This window comes from Cupressus sempervirens, chromosome 9 (assembly GCF_028749045.1).
Source record: "Cupressus sempervirens isolate cs-2001-9-10 chromosome 9, ASM2874904v1, whole genome shotgun sequence".
Taxonomy (NCBI): Eukaryota; Viridiplantae; Streptophyta; class Pinopsida; order Cupressales; family Cupressaceae; genus Cupressus; species Cupressus sempervirens.
Window position 1 is genome coordinate 467,937,364 of NC_143126.1, and position 25,741 is coordinate 467,963,104.

Genomic DNA, 25,741 nt, shown 5'->3' on the forward strand with positions numbered 1-25,741 from the left:
TATGAGACACATAACTCGAGTCAACACCCTATCAAATCAAAAGAAACTTTTTTTAAAAAAAATATACAATGCTCATGATAAACAAACCTAAACTAGCACCAAGTAATATTTTAAACAAGACATAGCATGACAAAAAACCTACTATATTATCTACCCTAGGCTAGCATGGGTTGGTGAATGAGAAAACAATTTAATATGCTATGGAGACCAAGGTATTTAATTTCTCTAACATGACCAAGAATTATTTCATCCACCTAATCCCTAGACACTTTGTGCCTTCAAATATTATATTGGAATACTGTGCAAGTTTATGACATAATTCTGACAAGAGGGAATGGCTTCCATTTTGTCCTTGACGCCTTGATCTGCCTTGGAAGAAGTTATGGCATTTTATATGTCTTTCTTCACCCACCTAATTAAGACTAGGATAAACTCCACGCTGCCAACAATATGGGACCAAGTAGCAAGTCGATTTAACATGGGAATTCGAAATGCATATCTTCTAGCTCAAAATTAATAGGATTTGACTCATGGAAAAGGCGCCTATGCTTGTCTTGGCCAAAACATTGGTAAGTGAGTCCACCATGGAGAGAAACCCAAGGAATTCACTTGGTCTATGGGTAAGTGAAGAAGATTATGGGGTAGTAGCACATGGGTAGTAGGGTGATTTGGAACTTTGCTAGAGAAAAAGTATTTCATCTTCTTAAAAGAAATGTGAGTGGGGTCAAGTTAATGGACTATGACTAATAGGGTATTTTAGATAGATGGATAGTTAATATGTTCATATGCATTCATTTTTTTACCTTAGTATTAGTAAGGATAGATTATCTTTTAAAATCATTCTTTTATGTTATATGTTTATATAAATGAATTGATCATTCTTTTCACTACAATTTCAATTGTAGTAGGTATTGACCCTAATATTAAAATGTGATGTCGCTTGCATTAGAGATATAATATGAATAATAAATAGATAATTCAATTTTAATAACTATTTCAATAAAAGATGTAAGTTGGGATGTGAAAGAAATAAAAATATACACCCATTGATTTTGGGAACATTTTAAATACTCTAGAAAAGTGTTAATTATGTATATATTGTTATTTGAATCAATTTCCTAGAGTAGCATAGTTGGCATCAAAGTTGATGATAGTTCTAATGGATGGTTAATCAAGGGTTACATGCATTGAAGAAATGTTAACTCATATGAAAAATTAGTAAAGATGACATTGAAATGTGGAGTACAGATTGAAGTAGTAGGTATAAGTATTCTCTTTCCAAACCCTAGGTCAGTAGATGTCAGAGGGATGTCCAACTCAGTGATGATATAGTTGTAACACACATATGTCTTTTGGAGGTTATTTAGGCTTATGAAATTAATTAATAATAATAATAATAATAATAATAATAATTAAAAATAAATAAAAATTTGTGCTTAATGTACATTTAGGGTAAATTTAGGGCATGACATAATTAAATATGAAATGTGTCTCTAATTAATTAAAGATTATTTAATTAAATAGAAAAAGTAATTATGAGAGCATATCTCATTTTATTCAATTAAATATCTCAAAAAAATCTCTCTTCAGTTCAAAAAGGGAAATTTCCAGTTCACTATTGATAAAAAAATGAGTTAAATCAGTTAACTCCTTTTTCTACTCAAATTGAATCAGTTAACTCCTTATTTTACTCAAATTAAATCTGTTAACTCCCTTTAATTTGGAAATCTCCCTTTATGACTGAACTTCACGTTTAATCCTGACCGTTGATTAAAATCGATCTCAACCGTTGATGAATTCCAGGAAAGTCTATTTAAGAGACCCTCATTTCTTCATGTAGTGCCTACCCTCGTTCACATCTTTTCTTGACATTGTTGTTATTATCAGACTATGATAGACTAGTTTTATGTTGATGGATTCGTGGTATTTTTTTGACACTATCAGACATTATGTTATGGATTCAGTGGTTATATGATGAGATCATTTAGATTTTACATTTCATGCATACATGATGATCATTATACTGTTTTCAGTTATTATTGAAGATTAGATGGATGGTTTATTATCTTATGTGTTTTATTATGGATACTTACCCCATACTTGCATGTGTATGGTGTGCGCGTTTTCTTATTGTATGGCATTTTTTATGTGGTTAAGGAAGGGAGTTGTAGTCACCTGCTTAGTCGGGATCTACACGATGCACCACTTCCTGCCATTGTCTGTTTAGCTGAGCATTATATATATTGTATGTACATGCATGGTGTTTCTGCAGGTTAGAGGTACCGGGTATCGACTTCCCTGAATTGCCAAGATGAGCATACCCTATTATACTATCTCAATGATAAGAGAAGGGAGATAAATTCTCAAGTCCAACTCCCAAACCTTTAAACCAATTGTCCTAGCGAGGTAGGACAAGTATCTGGATATTTTACCCACCGAATTTGTCAGATGACATGATTCATGATTTTTAACCCTTTAGACTGATTTTGAGTGATTTGCTCTATGATGGGTTTTCATATTTTATCTTGGAGGTCTATGGTGAATTTTTTATTAATTAAATCTTAATAAATGGATTTAATTGATAAATTAATTATTTGAGAAAATTAATATAAAATATGATGTTATTTGATATTTTTGATTGTAATTAATTAAATGTGAATTATTGAGGAAAATGAATTAAATAAAAGAAAATTAGAAATTAAAATTAATAATAATAATAAAATAATAGTAAAGTAATAAATAAATAATAGTAATAAAAGTTATAAAAGTTAAAATGAAAGTTAGAAATATTTAAATAAAAATTATATAAAAAGTGAATTGGAGTTATAAGCTTGCATGGGAATTAACGCACTTCTCTATTTCTCAAGTGTCAACAACACGGGAGTTAGTGCATCAATTAAGCACATGGTGTCTACAACCCTAAGGCTCATCTTGAAGGTTGGAAAAGACCCATGCTTAGTTGGTGACACCTTCCAGCTGTTTCTAGAAGCATTCTAGATGTTTCTTGAAAGCTCTTTATATTCAGGCATTCATAGAAGCTTAGAGATAGTGTTTGGAGTGCAATTGGAGCATTAGAGGACTCGAGAATTCTGAAGAAGGGAGGAGCTTGCTCTGCGGATTTTCTGAGGAAGAGCGATTTAGCATCAGAATCTGGGTAGATTCTTGTGATTTTACTTATGCTATTTTCACATCACGCATTCCCTGTCTTCTTCGTGTCTTCCATATGTCTTCTGAGAAATTTCATATTTATATGCATTCTCAATGTGGGTAGATTAATTTAATTGGAGAATTTTATATGAATTCTATAATACAAATATCTTATTCTTAATTGTAGATATAATCTTTGTGGGAAAAAAAAAAACATACATGGTTATGTATTCAGATCTGCATACATATACATATATATAAATATATATTTATATATATGCATATGTATACATTTATTATGAATCTATTATAAAATTTGAATATATATATATATATATATATATATATATATATATATATATACATACATATATATATATATATATATATACATACATATATATATATATATGTATATATAAATATGTATATATATATGTATATATATATATACTGATATATATATATACATATATATATATCAGTATATATATATATACATACATATATATATATATATATATGTATATATATATGTATATATATATGTATATATATATATACTGATATATATATATACATATATATATACATATATATATACATATATATATGTATATATATATATATATATGTATATGTATATATGTATGTATATATATATATACCTATGTATATTTATATATAATGCACCGAATTGAGCGATTAATAAAATTGCAGTGGAAAATTTATTAATTTGTACCGCGATTCATATCACATGAAACAAAAGTTTATACATTATATGCTTTGGGCACAATTCGTACCCCGCGCCGACAGAAGGCAGAGACCTACCGTCGCAGGTCTGCGGCGACAGGGGTACTACGTACCCGCTGTCGGCGCAGTGCCTGTGATCGTAGGTACTGCATATTGCAGCAAGAGTTTGGGGGGTTTAATTGATGTTAACAATATGAAAAAAAAAAGTAACGTTTATGTTAAAACATTTATATACAATTCGATTCTCATATGGTGTCAATCGAAATTGTTAATTCGATTTTATTAAAACGTAATACATATGTATATATATATATATATATATATATATATATATATATATATATATATATATATATATATATATATATATATATATATATATATATATATATATATATATATATATATATATATATATATATATATATATATATATATATATATATATATATATATATATATATATATATATATATATATATATAATATGTAAATATGTTATTTAAGTTATTATTTGATCAATGATTTATATTGAAGGTTTATTTTCATAAGGTGACTTTTTAATAATTTTCAACTATTTAATAATTTAAATGTTTTAAATTATTAAATAAGGAATTGATAGTTGGTTGGGGGATGTATCAAACAAATGTTATTAATTGGAAAATGGCTTTTTAGTTCTAATAAGGAAAACTTTTATTTATCCAAAAACAATATATGTGTTCCTCCATTCATTCTTCAGACTTGGAAACTTAAACTGAGATCTCTACATTTTAATTCAAGTTGTAAAACCAAAACATGTCTCTACATTGTGTATTCTTTAAGCTATTGTTTTGGGTTTTGGGTTGACTAGTGTTGACCAGTATAGGACGTCTACCAGAGGCTTGGGGATTATGTGATTGTGGTGACATGATGATGTTTTAATCTCGATCTTTATAAACCCAACCATGGTTATGTGATAGAATGCTCTATGTATTGGTTGTAATTACTGATTGTTATAGTTGAGATTCTTATGTATGAGACACTTGACTTAACCATTATTTTGGTCATTGATCAGTTATCCTTGGTTATTTTTCTAGTCACCATGATGGGACTGTTATGTGAATTTATTTTGATGATGTCATGATGTGACATGTTTGACTCAACCATTTTTGGAGTCTACGATCAGTATGATTGAGATATATATATGTTGGTTATTGAGAACCATTGGATATTTGATTATCAGTGATACTTCAGTTGCCAATAGAGAGCTGTTGTGTTCATGATTTTCTATGGATTTTTGCTCATTGAGATTTGATGCTTTTATGCATATTTGATGATTTTATGGATTATCTTTTGTAATTTTGAGATTTATGAGTCCATGAGCATTAGGGTAGGATATTTGCATGTAACGACGGGAAGTGGCTTGCAATGAGGGTCGGGGCCCTAAGAGGCTACTAGGGTAACTCATTGTAAGTTGGATTAATAAGTGATAACATTCACACCTAATACTAACTAAATGAACCTAAAAAGATAAGTGTTTTATTCTCTCCCATGCCTTGAGTGCTTGTATAGGCTAGGATGGGAGTAGTGAGATGCATGGTTGTGACCTTGCATTCCGTAGTATGCCTCATCAGTATGAGAGGATACTAGTGGCCGCATGAAATTAGTATGGACCTGTGGAGTTTAGCTAACTGCCAAGGTAACTTGTGCGTGATAATTGCGATGACACTTTCCCAGTTGCATGGTAGGTTCCTACATGTCATTGTGTGCCTCTGGGATTAGATGTCAGATTTTGTGTTTGGAACCTTTGAGTTAGTATACTTTTAGGATTCCTGGACTTATGGAGATATGTGCTATGTGATTTTGATAGCCTGTTTGGGACTTGAGATTATCTCCTTAGCATGGTGGGAGTGGACCACTTAGGTACCACACGGTCAAGTGGTAGTGTATTTTTCCACTCTTATCATTTTGAGATTTATTGAGACGTCGTGGCTGATGCCTCCTTCATGGTGGTGGATATGTATCCTTTTTCATTGATGATTAGCATATGTTAGATGATGTTATCTTATGCTTTTATTTGCATGTTAGATTACTTCTACATATGATGTTGTATTTATTAGGAGTGACATTCCTACTATGTATACCAATGATCTCTTCGGTGATTGGAATGTTACGCATGGAGGGATGGCTAGGATCCACGATGGTCTAATGATGTTATTGATGGTTGGGAGGAACCGTGCACTTAGTTTATTATGTTTGATCTTTATGATGGATGTATATGTTCTCTATGATGTTGTATCATGTGATTATCTCTACTTTGATGTATCATGGATTAGAATAGGATGATGTACCTTATCCTATGTATGTATATTTTTGAGCTTGCCACACCCTGTGACATGTATAGTGGATGAATGAGCATTTGAAATGTAATGTATACACATTGGACTTATCATTATTATTTCATGTGGATGTTGTGCTAGATGGATTCATGTATGTAATTCAATGTTAAGGGATCTTAAAGAATGTGATATGTTATTTATGTTATGTTTATTTTCAAATGGACATTGCTATTGCTTCCATTATTGTGCATAAGTTATATGTGATGTTTACTTTCATGAAAGAAAAAAAAAATGCTACTAAACTCAGTGAAATTCTAGCTTAATTCTTTGGATCCCTTGGCAGGGCATTACATTTGGTATCAGAGCCCGAGTTTCTACATTGGGAGCTCTAGGTATTTTGGAACAACTAGAACTTTGAACTATTAAGTGTAACTTTCCAAACTTGATCTAGGTGAACTGAAATAGGACTTGAACTATTACTTGAATATTTTTCATACTTCAACACTTAGATTCAAAACTGGAAATTTTACTTAAACCTAGACATAGAACTGAGCTTAGTACCTTGTACTTTTGTAGGATGGTATCTAGGACTAGGTATTCTGTTAGAGGTCATGGTAGAGGCCATGGTAGAGGCCATGGACATGGTAGAACTATCAGTGTCCATGAGTCCGCCCATGAGGGATTGGCTCATGTAGAGAGCAGGGAAGAGCACTCTAGTAGGCAGCAGGAAGAGAGTCGTAGAGAGGACCAAGCTAAGTCTGAAGAGGTTGGTTTGAGACAAATGATGAAGACTATTCTAGAATGTCTACCTCCTGTTGAAGAATAGCTTAAAGTTCATCAGATAGAACAAGAGCATAGACCCAAATCTAGAAGTCCTCAGAAGGAACATCAGAGGTCCATTGTGTCCACTCAGATGAAGGATCTTTCAAGATCCAAGGTCAAGCCTTTCAATGGGCAAGGTTCTGGTTATGTGGCTAAGCAGTGGCTTATTTCTCTCGACAGGATTTTTTCCATGTAGGAGTTTGACAGTAATGTTAAGGCAAGGTTTGCGATCACTAATCTAGAGAATTTTGGGGCCACTTGGTGGACGATAGAGGAGAAGAAGTTGGGAATTGATATGAGCAGTGTTACATGGGAGTTATTCCTAGAAAGTTTCTGTGAACAATTCCTACCAGAGGAATGCAAACAACAAAGGGCTGAGGAATTTCATAATCTCAGACAGTACACTTTGTCAGTGACTGAGTATGAGCTTAAGTTTTATGAGCTTATGCCTTTTTCAGGGTTCAGTGAAAATTCAGCTCAGTTGACACAACATTTTATTAGGGGTTTGAATAACCGTATTATTGGGGGAGTTAAGGTATTTGAACTAAAAACCCTCAAGGATGTGGTGCATTGAGCTATCCTTGTTGAGAAAAGTGTCAACCTTGGTCAAGGCAGTTTTGTAGGAGCGCCAGCAGCATCAGGATCTAAAAGCAACTACAATTCAGGTGATAACAAGAAGTTTTCTTTCTCTAAGGGGAAATGTATCAGCAGTAGTCTCAACAGACACAACAACAGAAGGGCTCAAATTCTCAAGCTCGAGGTGGTGGCAAAGGTTCTAACACCAAGAACAACTGCAATGTTCAACGCAATAAATAGAATCAGACCAATCAGCTAGCTCAGAGTAGGAAGTCTTTTGTGAGCAGGAACAGTCGCTAGCAATATAATGTACCACCTATGGAAAGAGGTTCTGGCAAAAATATGAAATGCTTTTCATGTGGTCAGATTGGACATTATGCAGCTCAGTGTCCTCAGGGAGCACCTTAGTTTTTAGGACCTACACCTACAGTTTTAGAGCCTACAGTGGGTGATGCAGGTAGAGCTCATAGAGTTTTTGCAGCAGTTGATCAGCGTTAGGCAGCTCATCAAGGAACAGTGGTTGAGACCACAGGTGCTATTAGAGGTATATCTCTTTCAGTATTGTTTGATTCAGGAGCTACAGATTCATTTATTTCACCATCTATAGTCTCTAAGTGTAAGCTGGATGCGATGAAGCAAGATCATGGTTGGCAAGTGGAACTAGCCTCAGGCATTAAGGTCTCCACAGATTTTGTAGTTCATAAGTGTGGGCTTAGTTTAGAAAGCTTCGATACGGAAGTGGATCTTCGAGTCATACCCCTTGGTTCCTATGATGTGGTTTTAGGCATGGACTAGCTTGGATCTCATAGAGCCAATATAGATTGCAGGAAGAAAATTATTAGGTGCCAAGATGACCAAGGGAATGATGTGTAGATAGTTGGGATATCGAGGCCTATATCTCAGCAGATGATTTCTAGTATGCAATTGAAGAAATTTTTTTGTAAGGGATGTCAGATATTTACTATTATCGTAAATGATCTTGATGAGGAAGATTCCATGAGGGAGACTTTAGATCACCCGATTTTGTAGGAGTATGTAGATGTTTTTCCAAGTGAGATTGCAGGCATGCCTCCAAAGAGGGACATTGATTTTAGTATTGATCTGATTCCTGGAGCGGAGCCTATTTCTAAAGCTCCTTATCGCATGACTACTCAGGAATTGGGTGAGCTACGTCTTCAGCTAGAGGAACTTCTGGCCAAATGGAGCATTCGACCTAGTGTATCACCATGGGGAGCTCCAGTGCTCTTTGTGAAGAAGAAAGACAGTTCTTTGCGCCTTTGTATTGACTATAGACAATTGAATAAGGTGACTATTAAGAACAGGTATCCTTTACCTAGGATTGATGACTTATTTGATCAGATCAAGGGAGCTACAGTATTCTCCAAGATTGACCTTAAGTCAGGATACCACCAGCTTCGCATTAAGGAAGCAGATATTCACAAGACTACTTTTCGAACTCGTTATGGGCATTATGAGTTCACAGTGGTACCTTTTGGATTGACTAATGCTCCATCAATTTTCATGAGTTTGATGAATGGTGTGTTCCGATCTTATCTAAACAGGTTTGTACTCATGTTTCTTGATGACATATTGATATATTCTAAGACTTAGAAGGAGTATGAAGAACACCTGCGATTGGTTTTGCAGTGTTTAAGGGACAATAAGCTTTATGCTAATGCAGCTAAGTGTGCATTCTTCAAATCGAAGATTTAGTATTTAGGGCATGTTATTTCAGGTGATGGTATTTTAGTAGATCCTACAAAGATTCAGGCAATAATAGATTGGTTGACATCGACTAATGTGTCAGAGATTCATAGTTTCATGGGTTTAGCTGGTTATTATCGCAGATTTGTCTAGAACTTCTCTAAGATAGCACATCCTATCACTTCTCTTCAAAGGAAATGAAAGAAGTTCGTATGGATAGAGAAATGTGAGGAAGCTTTTCAGAAGCTCAAGGAGCTTTTGACCAGTGCACCGATACTAGCTGTACCAAATCCAGAAGGTGATTTCATGGTATGTACAGATGCTTCTCTTGAAGGGATTGGTGCAATGTTAATGTAGAATGGACGGGTGATTGCGTATGAATCACGCAAGCTCAAGGATCATGAGTTAAATTATCCTACGCATGACCTTGAGTTAGCAGCATTAGTTCATGCTTTGATAAGGTGGATACATTTCTTGTTGGGGCACATATTTGAGCTACATAGTGATCATCGTAGTCTTTAGTACATTTTTACTCAGCTTAATTTGAATGCTCGCCAAAGGTGATGGATGGAGTTTCTATACGAGTATGATTTTGAGGTTTAGTACATTCAAGGTAAGGAGAATGTGGTGGTGGATGCTTTGAGTCGCAGGAGACATGTGTTATCATCGATGACTCTTAGTGTGGATTTGAGGAGTTAGATTCTTCAGGCACTTACTACGGATTCTTGGTATCAAGAAGTGTGCGGAGAGATTGATTCAGGAAGATCTTTGGAAGGTAAGTTTGTAGGTTACATTCAAGAGTCAGATGGTCTTTTGAGACATTTGGGGAGGATTTATGTGCCATTTTCGGATGAGTTTCGCACCTTGATACTGGCAAAAGCCCATCATACACCTTGCTCAACACATCCAGGTGTCAAGAAGATGCATGCTGATTTGAGACGTTTGTTCTTTTGGTCTAGGATGAAGCGAGATATTGCTGATTTTGTGGCTAGGTGCCTTGAGTGTCAGAGAGTTAAGGCAGAACATCAACACCTGGCTGGACTTTTACAGCCTAATCTCGTTCCTTCTTGGAAGTGGGATATCATCTCCATGAATTTTATTATGGGATTACCTATGACAGTTCGAAGTCATGATGCTATCATGGTCACCATTGATTGATTGACTAAGGTAGCACATTTTTCACTGATTAGGTCTTCCTACACAGTAGCTTCCATAGCTAATGTCTTTATGCGTGATATTGTGAGGTTACATGGTATTCCTAGAAAGATCATTTCTGACAGGGATCTTGTATTTACATTCTGCATTTTGGACATCGCTACAGCATGAGCTTGGAGCACAGTTAAACTTCAGCTCGACATATCATCCATAGATTGATGGTTAGACAGAGAGGGTGAATCAGGTTTTGGAGGATATGTCACGGATGTATGTGATGGATAAGTAGACACATTGGGAGAATTATCTCTACTTAGTGGAGTTTGCTTACAACAATAGGTATCATAGTTCTATTGGTATGGCACCATTTTAGGCATTATATGGACATCCCTGTCGTACACCATTGAGTTGGGACAGTCTTGAGGATCTCATCTTGTTGGGTCCTAAGATGCTTTGTGATATGGAGCAACAGGTAGCATGTATCCGTGAGCACTTGACTACAGCACAGGATAGGCAGAAGAAGTACGCCGATGCTCATAGGACTGATAAGCAGTTTGCTATGGGTGATAAGGTTTTGTTGAGAGTGTGACTGCGAAAGAGTTCGATCTAATATGGAAAGGGTTCTAAGCTAGCACCTCACTATGTGGGACCATTCGAGATTCTAGAGAGGATTGGCCCGGTTGCTTACCGTCTTGCTCTACCGCCCAGCCTAGCTCACATTCATGATTTTTTTCATGTTTCAGTGCTTTGATAGTATATACCAAATATTGTACATGTTCTTGATTGGAATGCATTGCAGGTAGAGGACCGGTAGCTAGCTTTGGAGCTAGTTCGTATTCTGGAGTAGTGGGAGTTGACCCTCAGGGGTTGAACCCTCGAGCAGGTAAGGGTCCAATGGGACCCTACTGATGATTCTTCAGCTACTTGGGAGGATGCAGCTAGATTAAGGGAGTTATATCCCTACTTGTTTGTAGGCTTCCAGGAGTAAGCCTAACCCAAGGGGGGGTGGATGTAGTGCCTACCCTCGTTCACATCTTTTCTGGACATTGTTGTTATTATCAGACTATGATAGTCTAGTTTTATGTTGATGGATTAGTGGTATTGTTTTGACACTATCAGACATTATGTTATGGATTTAGTGGTTATATGATGAGATCATTTAGATTTTACATTTCATGCATACATGATGATCATTATACTATTTTCAGTTATTATTGATGATTAGATGGATGGTTTATTATCTTATGTGTTTTATTATGGATACTTACCCCTACTTTCATGTGTATGGTGTGCATGTTTTCTTATTGTATGACATTTCTGATGTGGTTAAGGAAGGGAGTCGTAGTCACCTGCTTAGTCATGATCTACACGATGCACCACTTCTTGCCATTGTCTGTTTAGCTTAGCATTATATATATTGTATGTACATGCATGGTTTTTCTACAGGTTGCAGGTACTAGGTATTGACTTCCCTGAATTGCCAGGATGAGCATACCCTATTATGCTATCTCAATGATAAGAGAAGGGAGATAAATTCTTGAGTCCAAATCCCAAACCTTTAAACCAATTGTCCTAGTGAGGTAGGACAAGTATCTAGATATTTTACCCACCGAATGTGTCAGATGACATGATTCGTGATTTTTAACATTTTAGACTAATTTTCAGTGATTTTCTCTATGATGGGTTTTCATATTTTATCTTGGAGGTCTATGGTGAATTTTCTATTAATTAAGTCTTAATAAATGGATTTAATTGATAAATTAATTATTTGAGAAAATTAATATAAAATATCATGTTATTTGATATTTTTGATTGTAAAAATATGTTGTTATGAAAGTAAAATAATTTTATTGAAGAATAACTCTACTTGTGAAAATGTCAAAAGCGAACACTTCACTCAATTATGCAGGCCCGAATCAAGGGTAGAGGAACAAACAGAGACTCTCTAGAAATGCATGCGCCATCGAAATAGCGAGACATGGAAGCTCTCCAGCGAACCAGAGCAAATTTCTTAACCTAAAATATGGTAAAATGGATGTAAGATTTGATGTTCCTATGGCCAATAGATTTGAGGCTCTGGATAAATTAGTAGTTGAGGCCACCCACTTACATCCAAAAGAAGGGCCTCAAAGACTTACAATCAATGCAAAAGCTTCCTTTGATATCAAAAACCTATCTAGAACGCGCCCTTAGTTGCCTATATTCACGGTAGAACATCTCGATAACCAGATCCGAGTTTTTAACATGACTAAATATGTATTTCCAAATTCTTTCAAATCTTTGTCCCCTCTAGGAAGCGTTTCAATTCCCTCTAATCTTCCAGATGTTAAATCTGATTTAAAACTAGTCTCCTCTCCAATCTATATACCCCCTCATAAACGGCTTAGCAACCCATCCCCTTCTCCTAACCCTAATTGTTCTCTTGGATCGCTGCAACCAAACCCCCTTGACAAACCAGTTCACATCACTATTGATGATGTTGAAGATTCTTGGTTAGACTATCTGAAGAGAGGGATCTTTGCAATTTGGACTGGCCCTTCCAAAGACATCCATCTCTTAATGGAATGGCTATCAGACAATTGCCAGGAATAGGTAAGTATCTTTCACCATCATGAAAATGTTTTATTTTTAAAATGTGAAGAAGAGTCTGTTAAAAATGAGTTTGTTTCTGTCTTGGAATGTTTCTTTAAAGGTTTCTATGTCAAATTTGTTGAATGGGTTCCTAATTTTCATATTGATAAGGTGGATTGTATGATCCCATTATGGTATTCCATGTCTCTTCCTCCGGAGCTATGTGATGTTGATATTATCTATGAAATAGGCTCTGCAATAGGAGTAGTTATTGCTATTGATGCTTCCTTTTTTAGCTGTAACAATATTAAAATTCTCATCAAACTTAATATTAATCACCCTTTAGAGTTCCAAAAGAAAATTATTACCAGGAAAGCCTCATATGATATAACCTTTCAAGAGTATAAAGGGAAGATCATTGATATACTGAAATCTGAAATTAAAAATAATCACAGACCTGAGGTCCTTCCCCTCACATCGCACTTCAGGGAAAAATTCCAAGGACTAAGTTCTAAATTAGTCAGACGGAATAAAAATTTAGGAAACTACCGATCAAAGATTTAGATTGGACAAAATTCTTAGGCAGAACAGAGGGCTTCATTGATAAAAATGATGCCAGATGAGACAGAAGGTACCCTATTAATCTCAAAAGTAGATTTAATAAAGGATACAAGAGTATTGAAGAATGGTGTTTGTAGCAAAAATGACAAGGAACTCAAGGGAACAGAAAAATGTGACAACAAACATAAGACCAACAAAAGGGGATTTGATGGAATTAAGATTTAGCTTCCAAATGATAGAAAAGAGCACCCCAGAAAAATGAAAGAGCCAACTGTTAGACAGTACAAGGAAAAAAGCAAGGCTTTAGAGAGAAATGAATTATTAGACAGAGCAGACAGTAAGGATCATAGGAAAAACAAGGAGAATTTGGGAGATCAAGTTTTCCCTCCCTTAGAATTGGATTCTGTGAATCATATAGAGAAGGAAGCCCAGGACGATAGAAAATGGAAGGAGAAGGAAGAATCAGCAAAAATCAGAATTGACGCAGGAAATAGAGAAAAATTTGGTCAAAATCATGAAACAACATGTAAATCAGATGGGATTTGGAACAGAGACCAAAATCTTGAACAAGGCACAGTAAGGCATGAGGCTCCTGCAAAGTATAAAGAAAGATGTAATAAGGAGGATGGAAATGAAGAAAGCAGTCAGAAATTAGAAAAAATGAAGGGGCCTAACATATACATATATCAGGAGGAGATTGATGGGAACAAGGATACTGCAGGACAAGGAGAGATACAAAACATCATTACAGAATCAACAGATAATCAAGATATAGGTGAAGCAAAAAATGTCATGCTTTTCTCTTCTCCCAAGGTGTGGATGGAAAAAGTAGCTTCTAGAGCAGAAAAATAGGATTCTCAGCATTTGAACACTGATTTTATCCCTGAATCAGAGTTAACCACCTCGAAAATTGAAGGTGCTAGAAGAACTTCAAAATTTTGGCAGACACCAGATGGATATCCTTCCTTGCTGTTCACCCCAGAGGAGATTCAGTCGTAGATTTAGAATGATGGCAAAAGACTAGAAGTCTCTATCATTAAAGACTTTCAGCAATTTTTAAATGGGGACCTAGAATTTACACCAGAGGTTGGATTATCAGAGGTTGAGGCTAACAGTCATGAGCAGCTATCAGAGGAACTTATTAAGGTGTTTGACTTTGATAATTTAGATAAGAGTACTACCTCTTAGAAAGAGAGGCTGATCCAAAAAATTATAAAACTAGGAGGAGATGATTATATTGTTGAAGATCTCCAAAGGGATATGATAAAGATCCAGATGGAGGATAGTGCAAGGAAGCAGGACAAACAGAGTGAGAAGAAGTCAAAAGACAATCAAGTAGGTGAACGGACAAACATGGGAGAAAGAGAGAATAAAGAACTGGAGGAGGACAGTCTCGGGAGTAAAATCTGCAAAGAATTGGAAATGGAAGAATTTGAAAGAACAAAGGAATGCATTTGTCCAACAGCACAAGAACTGGGTATATTTCAGCAAGAGCTTGGTATAGAAATGAATCAGGAAGGTATAACCTCTCCAAAATATGGTAAGCCGAAAGGAAAAAGGGGGAGGAGATCACTGAAGGATTTATGTGAGGCTGAAGGCCTAGCTAGAGAACAGAGGAAAATTGATGAACTCCTAAACATGGGGAAGGGGAAGTGCCTTCCTAAGAGTACATGAGGATAACTTCATGGAATGCTAGGGGTCTAAATGCCCCTAGCAAGAAAAGGTTATTAAAACAACATTTAAAAATTTTTAATTCAGAAATAATATTAATTCAGGAAACAAAACTAAATAAAGTAGAAGGAGACAAATTTAACAAAATGTTAGGAATGTGGGGTTCAATCTTCACAGAGGCAATAGGTGCCTCGGGGGGTTTAGGAATTGTTTGGAACCCTAAGAAAGTTAGTCTAACTTATTTAGTTAATAACAATAATTGGATGTGTGCTAGTATACAGAGCCTAAAATCAGATACGAAATTCATCCTAATCAATGTGTATGGTCCTAATAATACAATAGGAAAAAAAATTGTTTGGGCTGAATTAAGTATGGTTATTTCAGAACACAAAGATTGTCCGATTATATTACGAGGTGATTTTAATACTATTTTAAGTTTAAATGAGAAAATAGGGGGTACTCAACATCTCTCACTATCATCAATAGAATTCAAAGTATGGATCAACAAATTTAGTTTATTAGAAATTCCTCCAAGAAATGGTATATTCACGTGGAATAATAGAAGAAAGGATAACGATTATATTGCAAAAAAGTTAGATAGATTCTTTATTTTAGGAAATATCTCTTCTTACAATAAGAACTTCCAATCCTCCATTCTTCCCTTTGCAGGATCAGATCATTTCCTAGTATGTTTGGAGATTTCAGAACCTTCTAAACCATAGAGAAATCCTTTTAAGTGTGAAAAGATGTGGTTTTAGGATTCAAAATTTTTAGAACTAATTAAGACATGGTGGACTCAAGCGGACTTCACTGGGTCCAGAATGTTCATTTTCATTTTGAAACTCAAATTGTTGAAAGAAAACATTTTGAGGTGGAACAAAGAACACTTCAACAACATTTTTAAAGAAAAGTTGGAAGTTGAAGATAAACTGAAAAACTTGAACTAGGAAATTATAAAATATGGCATGAATTATGAGAAATATACTTTAGAAAAAGAGCTCCTCATGAAACAAGAAGATATTTTATCCAAAGAGGAAACCTTCTGGAGACAAAAATCCAGAGAGAAATGGTTGGAAGAGGGAGATCGAAACACAAATTTTTTTCACAATTCTACTATTCAGAACCGATCTCTACAGAAGATATCTAGTATCTCGACTCCATAGGGTTTGCGTACAGAAAACCCTACAGAAATTGTAGACACAGTAGTCTCACTTAAAAAATTTACTAAATAATTATGAAGGGTCTAATAGGGAAGCACAGGCCCGAATGCTCAAATTTATTCCAAAATTGGTCACGGCAGAAGAAAATAAAAATCTAAATAGACCAATAACATTGGAAGAGGTAAGGACTGTGGTCTTTAATATGAGTCCAGAAAAATCTCTAGGCCCAGATGGATTTCAAGCTTTCTTTTTTCAAAAATGTTGGGATATATTTGGAGAAGACCTATGGAGAGCAATTGAAATGTCAAGAAATGGTGGATCCTTGCTGGCTGAAATCAATTATTCATTCTTCACACTTATCCCTAAGAAGGAATGTTTGAAAAATCTTGGAGACTTCTTCCCTATAGCCTTGTGCAACACTATTTACAAAATTTTCTCAAAAGTTATAGCCAATAGACTCAAGGCAATTATGCCAAAATTGATTTATGAGGAACAAACAGGTTTTGTTCTAGGTAGATCCATTTTGGATGGCATACTCATTATTCAGGAAGCTATTCACTCGGCTGCCATAGATAAAGAACCATGTATGTTTATGAAATTAGATATACAAAAGGCTTATGATATGGTTGATTGGCATTTCCTATGCAAAGTTCTAGAAGCATTTGGCTTTTCACGTCAATGGGTAAATCTAATATTTAAGTTTATCTCAACTCCGAAATTTTTTGTTCTCATAAATGGGACTCCTGAAGGTTTCTTTGAAATATCCAGGGGTATTAGGTAAGGAGACCCTCTATCTCCCTCTCTCTTCATTCTAATGGCTGAAGCCTTTGGTAGAGCAATCTCCTATGCTTATCAGGTTTGGAAGATTTCAGGGATTTCTGTTACCAAAAACCTCCCTAACATTACCCATCAATAGTATGCAGATGACACTATTTTACCTGGCAAGAGTTTGATCCAAGAAGCTATGGGTTTTAAAAATATACTTCAAAATTATATGGATGCTTCAGGGTAGAAGGTTAATAAAAATAAATCCGAAATATTCTTTATGAACACCTCTCTGACAATGGAAAACAAGATATGTGGAATTATCGGATATAGAAAGGGTATGTTCCCTTGTAAGTATTTGGGTATTTCCCTGGAAAAGAACTTGAGATACATCAAAGTTTGGCAGGATACAATTGAAAAGGTGGATAAGCAGATTGGAAGTTGGAAGAATAGATGGCTCTCTAAGGCTGGTAAGATTACTAAGATATGATCTGTCCTCTCAGCCATCCCGATTTTCCGTTTGGCATGTCTTCCTCTCACAAATTGGATGTCCAAGCTATTCAAATCTAAACTTAGGAATTTCCTTTGGAAGGATAAGGAAAATGATAAGAAACTCACTCTCATTAAATGGGACAATTTATGCAAACATAAAGAATGTGGAGGTTTAGGATTGAGGAAACCACAATGGCAAAATGAGGCTCTGGGAGCCCAACTTGTATGGAGATTATACCAAGAACATGAGCACAAATGGGCTAAAATTTTATATCATAAATATCTAAATCCGACGAAGCCAAAATTGCTGTTCAGAATGGAAAATTTGCCGAAAGGGTCAGAATGCTAGAATTTCATGGTAAAATGCAGGGGTATTATTAGCAAATACCTAACGTGGGACGTGGCTGCAGGAGATAAAGCCTTGTTTTGGGAAGACTCCTGGGATGGGCTCCCCCCTTTAAACACACCTCCCAATTTAGAAAACCTAATAATAAGGCTAAAATCATTGTGGGGTAGTAAGGTAAAAGATTACAAAATTAAAGAGTTGATTGATGGGGAACTTCGATGGAGATGGCAGTCAATAGATGATTTAGATCTTGATCTAGAATCAGTTGTAGCCTTCAAAAAGATCATCTCGAATAGGAAAATAAAACAATCCGAAAGGCCAGATAGTCTTATTTTGGCTGGTTCAAAGGATGGATTATACAGTGTGAAACAAGGTTATCAAGCTATTATTCATTCACAGTAATGGAACTCGGTGGAGATCCCATTAAAATTGTGTTGGGATACAACTTGTCTTCCTAAGGTCTATTTCTTTCTATGGCTTGCCCTTCAGAATAGAGCTTTAACAGCAGACAAACTCGCTAGATTTGGTATAAATGATCCTAATTGGTGTGTCATGTGTAAACAAAACAATGAAGATGCTGATCATCTCTTTCTCAACTGTCCTTTTGCACAAAATTGCTAGGAATGGCTCAAGTCCTGACTAAACTGGGCTACCCCTCTACAGATTCTCTTAAAGGGCTCCTATGTTCATGGCCCACAAATATGGGACATGGGGTCTATAGAAAATTCTGGAATATTTGCCCATCCATAGTTGTATGGGAAATATGGAAAGAAAGAAACCATCATATTTTTAAAGATCAAGAGCAGAATCTAGGTAGATTTATACTAAATCTAGAAGCTTCAATAGTAGAAGTAATGAATGCTAATCTGAGGAAGACAGTGCATGTGGAAGGATCTTTCTCATATTGGGATGGAATTATGAAGAAATTATGGTCCAACCTTATCAATCCACCACTGGTGTATGTGGCAAGCAATAAAGAGGCAAGGGGAAAATGTAAATGGGTCCCTCCTCCCCCAGGTTGGCACAAATTGAACTTTGATGGGGCAGCGAGAGGGAACCCAGGTATAGCTGGGGTAGGATGTATTTTAAATGATGAGAATGGCAGATGGGTAGCAAAGCTAGCTGCCCCCCTTCCTCTTGTTTCCAATAACGTGGTAGAACTTGAAGCCTTGGAGAAGGGTCTTCAACTCTGTCTTAAATTAAGCCTCCCCAAAATCCACATTGAAGGCGATCCTCAAGTCGTTCTTAACGCTATCAAACAAAAAAGGACCCCAAATTGGGTCTTGAATTCGAAACTCCAAGAAGTGTTAATTTTAATAGAGCATTTCAAGGAGATCAATATCAGTCATATTTATCGAGAAGGTAACTCATTGGCAGATGAACTTGCCAATAAGGGTGCGGATGGAGAATCAATTTTATTGTTCAAGTCAGATATCTCCCCTCCTTTATAATAACAAGATAGTTACTTATCAATATAATCAACTGCAGATTGATACAAAAGTTACCTTTTTGGGCAAATCCCAAGCCCAGATATAGTTCCTATTCAAAAGAATTGCATTTATATTCAACCAATTCACAAGCATTAATATTCAACGAAATATTAGCACATCAACTCAAGATATAATTTAAGCAATGTATCATATTGTCAAATATTTATATTCTTTAAAATAATGCTAAATCCTATATCCTTCTGATTTATAATCCTTCATAATAAATCACCTATCTTATAGTATTTAAAAATTATTTTGAAGGTCCAAATTATTAATAATTACTTAATACTAGTTTATATATATATATATATATATATAGATATATATATATATATATATATATATATATATATATATATATATATATATATATAGATATATATATATATATATATATATAGATATATATATATATATATATATATATATATATATATATATATATATACACACATAATAATATCATTTATATTATTTTAAACTACAGGTATATAGATATAATAATATTTTCTTATATATATATATAACCAGAGATCAAATATGTTAATCTATTCAGAGATATTAACATACCTATGTTAGATAGTAACATTAACAAGTATTATAAGTATATAATTAGAATTTAATTATTAAGTACTTTTGGATTAGGATTAAGTCTATTATCTTAATCATTAATAAATTATGCCTTATTTATGATATGTAATTAGCATTCGTAATCTAATTATTAGATAAAACTATCCAAAACCTCCTTCTTCTAGCAATATGAATGATTATTCAGTACTGATATTAATTTTCATTATTCTTTCATTTTAGAAAGAGTATGTGTTGTTCCTTTCTCCCTGTATGTCTCTCCGAAATCGTTCCCAGTGGAATATTTAATTATAGTTAGTTAATACCCGTTTGATTCGAGCATGCCAAAGCTGAGCATGATCTCACTTCCATCATCGCAAGATATGGAAGGATCTCCCAAGCTTGTATGAATGACCTAAATTATCATGACAAGGTACAAAGTTAGGTTCCAACATCTGTGTGAGGTATATGTTAGAGTTCAAGCCAGGTCGTGATTATTCATGATCGCTGGTTCATTTAAAACTTTAAGGTTTTCCCGAAATCGTAGCAGAAGGAAAGGTTTAGAGTGAAGATCTCTGGTCATAGTTTTCTCCCCTCTTAGTCTCTACTTAGAACCTTTGGTATTGTAGTCCTCTGATCGAAGATGGAATCCAACATTCACATCTTTCACTCTACCGAAACTAGAACTATGGCATTCTTAGGAAAAATCAAGCCTGAAAGTTGGAGCCGACTATTGAGAATCACTGATGACATGATTAGATTTGCTGTTAATAGAGCACTGGGTGAAGAAATTTTTGATTATTCTGCAACTTGGAGGACAAACAGCTCCATCATTGGCTCTTTTATTGGGATAATGGTTAGGGCTAAGATCCCTAAGGAGGACATCATATGGCTTTGTTTTGAAATTCTCAGCCCGACGTGGAGGAAGGGACTAAAAAAGGCCATATACAACATAGATGATAATGGCAGAATTCCATACCCTGAAAAATACATGGGTCTCCTGGAGGGTGATGAAGAATTGAAGATGGCCCCTCGTCGACAAGCCCTAATCATGAGGGAAGGCCTAGCCTTCTATAAGGAATGGCCTCATATGGAAGCCAGCATTAATTTTCTTTTACGCTGGAGAGGGATCCTTGAAGAAGACAACAACGAATGGGTATACAACTATCTCAAACTGTTTAATACATACATTGAGCCAGGAGTCTCCTTCGAGGATCTGAATGCTATCAATTTCGACATCCTCAAGTCTGAAAAAACAAGCAGGGTCTCACTACGAATCAATATTCCCATGAATATGGCCACAGATGATATTGAAGATGAACCCAAAGTGCTTATGGTCACATGGAAATAATAAGGATGGGGTAGGTCTCTCAGTAGTAAGGACTTTTATATGTAATGTGTTCATATAGCTTGAAGAATCCGGTCTTAGGTTTGGTTTAAGTAGCTGGAGTAGCTCAATAGTAATATAAACTTTATGTTATACTTTGTATCGGACAGATTGATACCTCTAAATTTTGCACTTTGTTTTGGGAATACTAAAGGTCTAGGATCTAATCTCCTCCCATATAAAATCTTTTCTATGGTATATATATGAACACGATAGGATTTTGAAAGTTTAAAACCCCCCTATAACTTGGGTTTGGATGGAAAACATGTATATATTACTCTGTCTTTTAAATAGTAGTATTTAGTTTAAAAGTATGAATGTTGTAGATGCTTCAGTTGGCTATGAGAAATTGATCATCTGATTAAATTTAGGACTTCATGTAGTAATCCTCTAATGTATGAACATTATAGAACTAATTTGTCTCTGTGTTAAATTTCTTTTGGGTTTCTTTCGCTTCCTTTTAGAATAGTATGTGTCTGTTTCTTATAGTTCCCCTGTAAGTTTATTCTAGAAGAAGTGCTTAATTAGAATTTTCATCTTATTGATGCTTCCTATTATGATTGTTTTTTGAGTTTGTTTCTTATTATGTTGATGGGATTATCATAGATTAATAACAGTGCTCTGATCTAAAATTAGAGGATATGCTCTTTAAAATTTCGTTGTATGAATGAGGCTACTATTGAGATATCTAGATAATCTTTCTTGAGAAAGATTAACTAGGCCTATTTTGGTTGGAGAAGCACTTGATTAAACTGCTGGAGTATTTATTCCCAAACCCTCAGACCAAACAGTGTATCCTCTTGGTATGCCTTCATGAAAGAGTGGATTAATGGATAATTCTTAGGAATTATTTGGATAGAGATTTAGTCTACTGGATTGGTCTTTTAAAGTATATGATATGAGTAGTCATCTGTGATTAATCTTATGACTTGAGGTTTTCACAATATCTATGTCTTGGAAAAATACTTTATTACTGCTTTCCCAGCTATTGGTGTTTCATAGGTATTGATTAGGTGATATCCCATTTTGGTAATTAATTTTCTGTCCCTCTCTTGTATTTCGAATTTAAATTAGGAAAGATGAGGTATTTTTTGGATAGATTTCCAAAATAAGTTGTAGTAAAGATGTTGATAGATCTTCATTATCAGACATAATAGTTTATGATTAACCAGTCCTTTGAAAAGGTTTTTAGAAAGATAGGTATATTTGACACAAGTTGGCAAGGAATGTACTCCTATAAACAGAGTTGTAGTTTAATAGGAAAGATTTAGACAGCCAAAAGATGGATACGAGCAGATTCTTTTTGCTTTAGATCTTTCTTTTAGGTTGGAGATAAGAGGATATTTGTATTTTACTCGCCTCGAAAGCAAATGTAAATAATAAGGGTATACCCCAAAACTGTATGTATTGAAAATTTAAAATTGTGATATTATCTACTGGGGTATGCCCCTTTTATCAATGTATAATATAGGAATGCGGTTCCGGGCAAGACTGGATGGTTTTTTTTCCCGTTCTTCCCAACCAGTGCCTGTCAGAATGGGGAACTTTTTGTAAGACTTTGATTTAATTATAATTTAATCAAGGCTTCGACCGTTTATTGATCAAAAAAAAAAATTGATTGTAATTAATTAAATGTGAATTATTGAGGAAAATGAATTAAATAAAAGAAAATTAGAAATTAAAATTAATAATAATAAAGTAATAAATAAATAATGATAATAAAAGTTATAAAAGTTAAAATGAAAGTTAGAAATATTTAAATAAAAATTATATAAAAAGTGAATTGGAGTTATAAGCTTGCATGGGAATTAACGCACTTCTCTATTTCTCAAGTGTCAACAATATGGGGGTTAGTGCATCAATTAAGCACATGGTGTCTACAACCCTAAGGCTCATCTTGAAGGTTGGAAAAGACCCATGCTTAGTTGGTGACACCTTCCAGCTATTTCTAGAAGCATTCTAGATGTTTCCTGAAAGTTTTTTATATTCAGGCATTCATAGAAGCTTAGAGACAGCGTTTGGAGTGCAATTGGAGCATTGGAGGACTCGAGAATTCTGAAGAAGGAAGGAGCTTGCTTTGCAAATTTTCTGAGGAAGAGTCATTTAGCATCAGAATCCGGGTAGATTCTAGTGATTTTACTTATGCTATTTTTTCATCACGCATTCCCTGTCTTCTTCGTGTCTTCCATATGTCTTCTGAGAAGTTTCATATTTATATGCATTCTCAATGTGGGTAGATCAGTTTAATTGGAGAATTTTATATGCATTCTATAATGCAAATATCTTATTCTTAATTGTAGATATAATCTTTGTGGGAAAATAAAACATACATGGTTATGTATTCAGATCTGCATACACATACATATATATAAATATATATTTATATATATGCATATGTATACATTTATTATGGATCTATTATAAAATTCAAATATATACATACATACATATATATATAATTTCGTTTAATTAGATAATTTCGTTTAATTATTTCAAAATTCTTTTCAAAACTAGTCACCTCAAGTCAACCATGGTTAAATTTGGTCAACTTTTGGTCAAACTTGATCTTTGCATATGTGAATATGAGCAAATGTGAGTATGAATTCCAACAACAATTCGATGCAAATTCTCATTCAACCTTTCAAAATAAAGAGATGAGGGTCTCTTAAATAGACTTTCCTGGAATTCATCAACGGTTGAGATCAATTTCAATCAATGGTCAGGATTAAAGGTGAAGTTCAGTCATAAAGCGAGATTTCCAAATTAAAGGGAGTTAACAGATTTAATTTGAGTAAAATAAGGAGTTAACTGATTCAATTTGAGTAGAAAAAGGAGTTAACTGATTTAACTCATTTTTTATCAATACTGAACTGGAAATTTCCCTTTTTGAACTGAAGAGAGATTTTGTTGAGATATTTAATTTAATAAAATGAGATATGCTCTCATAATTACTTTTTCTAGTTAATTAAATAATTTTTAATTAATTAGAGACAATTTTCTTATTTAATTAAATAACTTCGTTTAATTAATTAGGAATGGCTTCTCATTTAATTATAAAACTTTGTTTAACTAATTAGAAGTAAGTACTCCATTTAATTAAATAATTTCATTTAATTATTTCAAAATTCCTTTCAAAACTAGTCAACTCAAGTCAACTGTGGTTAAATCTGGTCAACTTTTGGTCAAACTTGATCTTTGCATATGTGAGTATGAGCAAATGTGAGTATGAATTCCAACAACAATTCGATGCAAATTCTCATTCAACCTTTCAAAATGAAGAGATGAGGGTCTCTTAAATAGACTTTTTTGAAATTCATCAACGGTTGAGATCGATTTCAATCAACGATCAGGATCAAATGTAGTGCCTGCCCCTAGTTTGCATTTTTTTATCATTGCTGAACTCTTTTTAAAGCTAGTTTTATATTGTTGGTTAGCAACATTCTTTTGAGATTATCAGATATTGGGCTATGGATTCAGTTTATTATGTTATGAGATTACTTACACTCTACATTTCATGTATGTATGATAATTATTTTTAGTGTTCACAACTATTGATGATGATTATTACATTACTTTCAGTTATTGATGATGATTAGTAAGATGGTTTATTATCATGTGTTTTCTTATGGATACTTACCGCATACTTGCATGTGTATGGTGTGTGTGTTTGCTTTGCGTGTTTTCTTTTGTATGGCGTGTCTGATGTGGTTAAGGAAGGGAGTCGTAGTCACCTGCTAGTCGAAATCTACACGATGCACCACTTTTTGCCATTGCTTGTTTAGTTTAGTATATATTGTGTTTGTACATGCATGATTTTTATACAAATTGCAGGTACCGGGTATCAACTTCTCTGAATTTGCCAGGATGAGCGTACCCTATCACATTATCTCAATGATAAGAGAGGGGAGAAAAATTCTCAAGTTCAAATCTCAACCCTTTAAGCCATATGTTCTAATTGAAAATTAGGACAAGCATCTGAGTTGAGTACCCTCTGAATGCATCAGATGACGTAATTTGTGATTTAAACCCTTGGTTTGATTTTGTATGTATTTGGCTACGATGGTTTTCATATTTTAACTTATGAGTCTTTGATGTATTTTCTATTAATTAAGCCTAATTAAAAAGATTTAATTAATGGTTTAATTTAATGGAAAATTAATATGATATTTTAATATTTATTTTATTTAATTAATTAAAAAATTAATTAAATAAAATAATTAAATTTGAAGATAAAAGTTATAATTTTAAATTTGGAATGT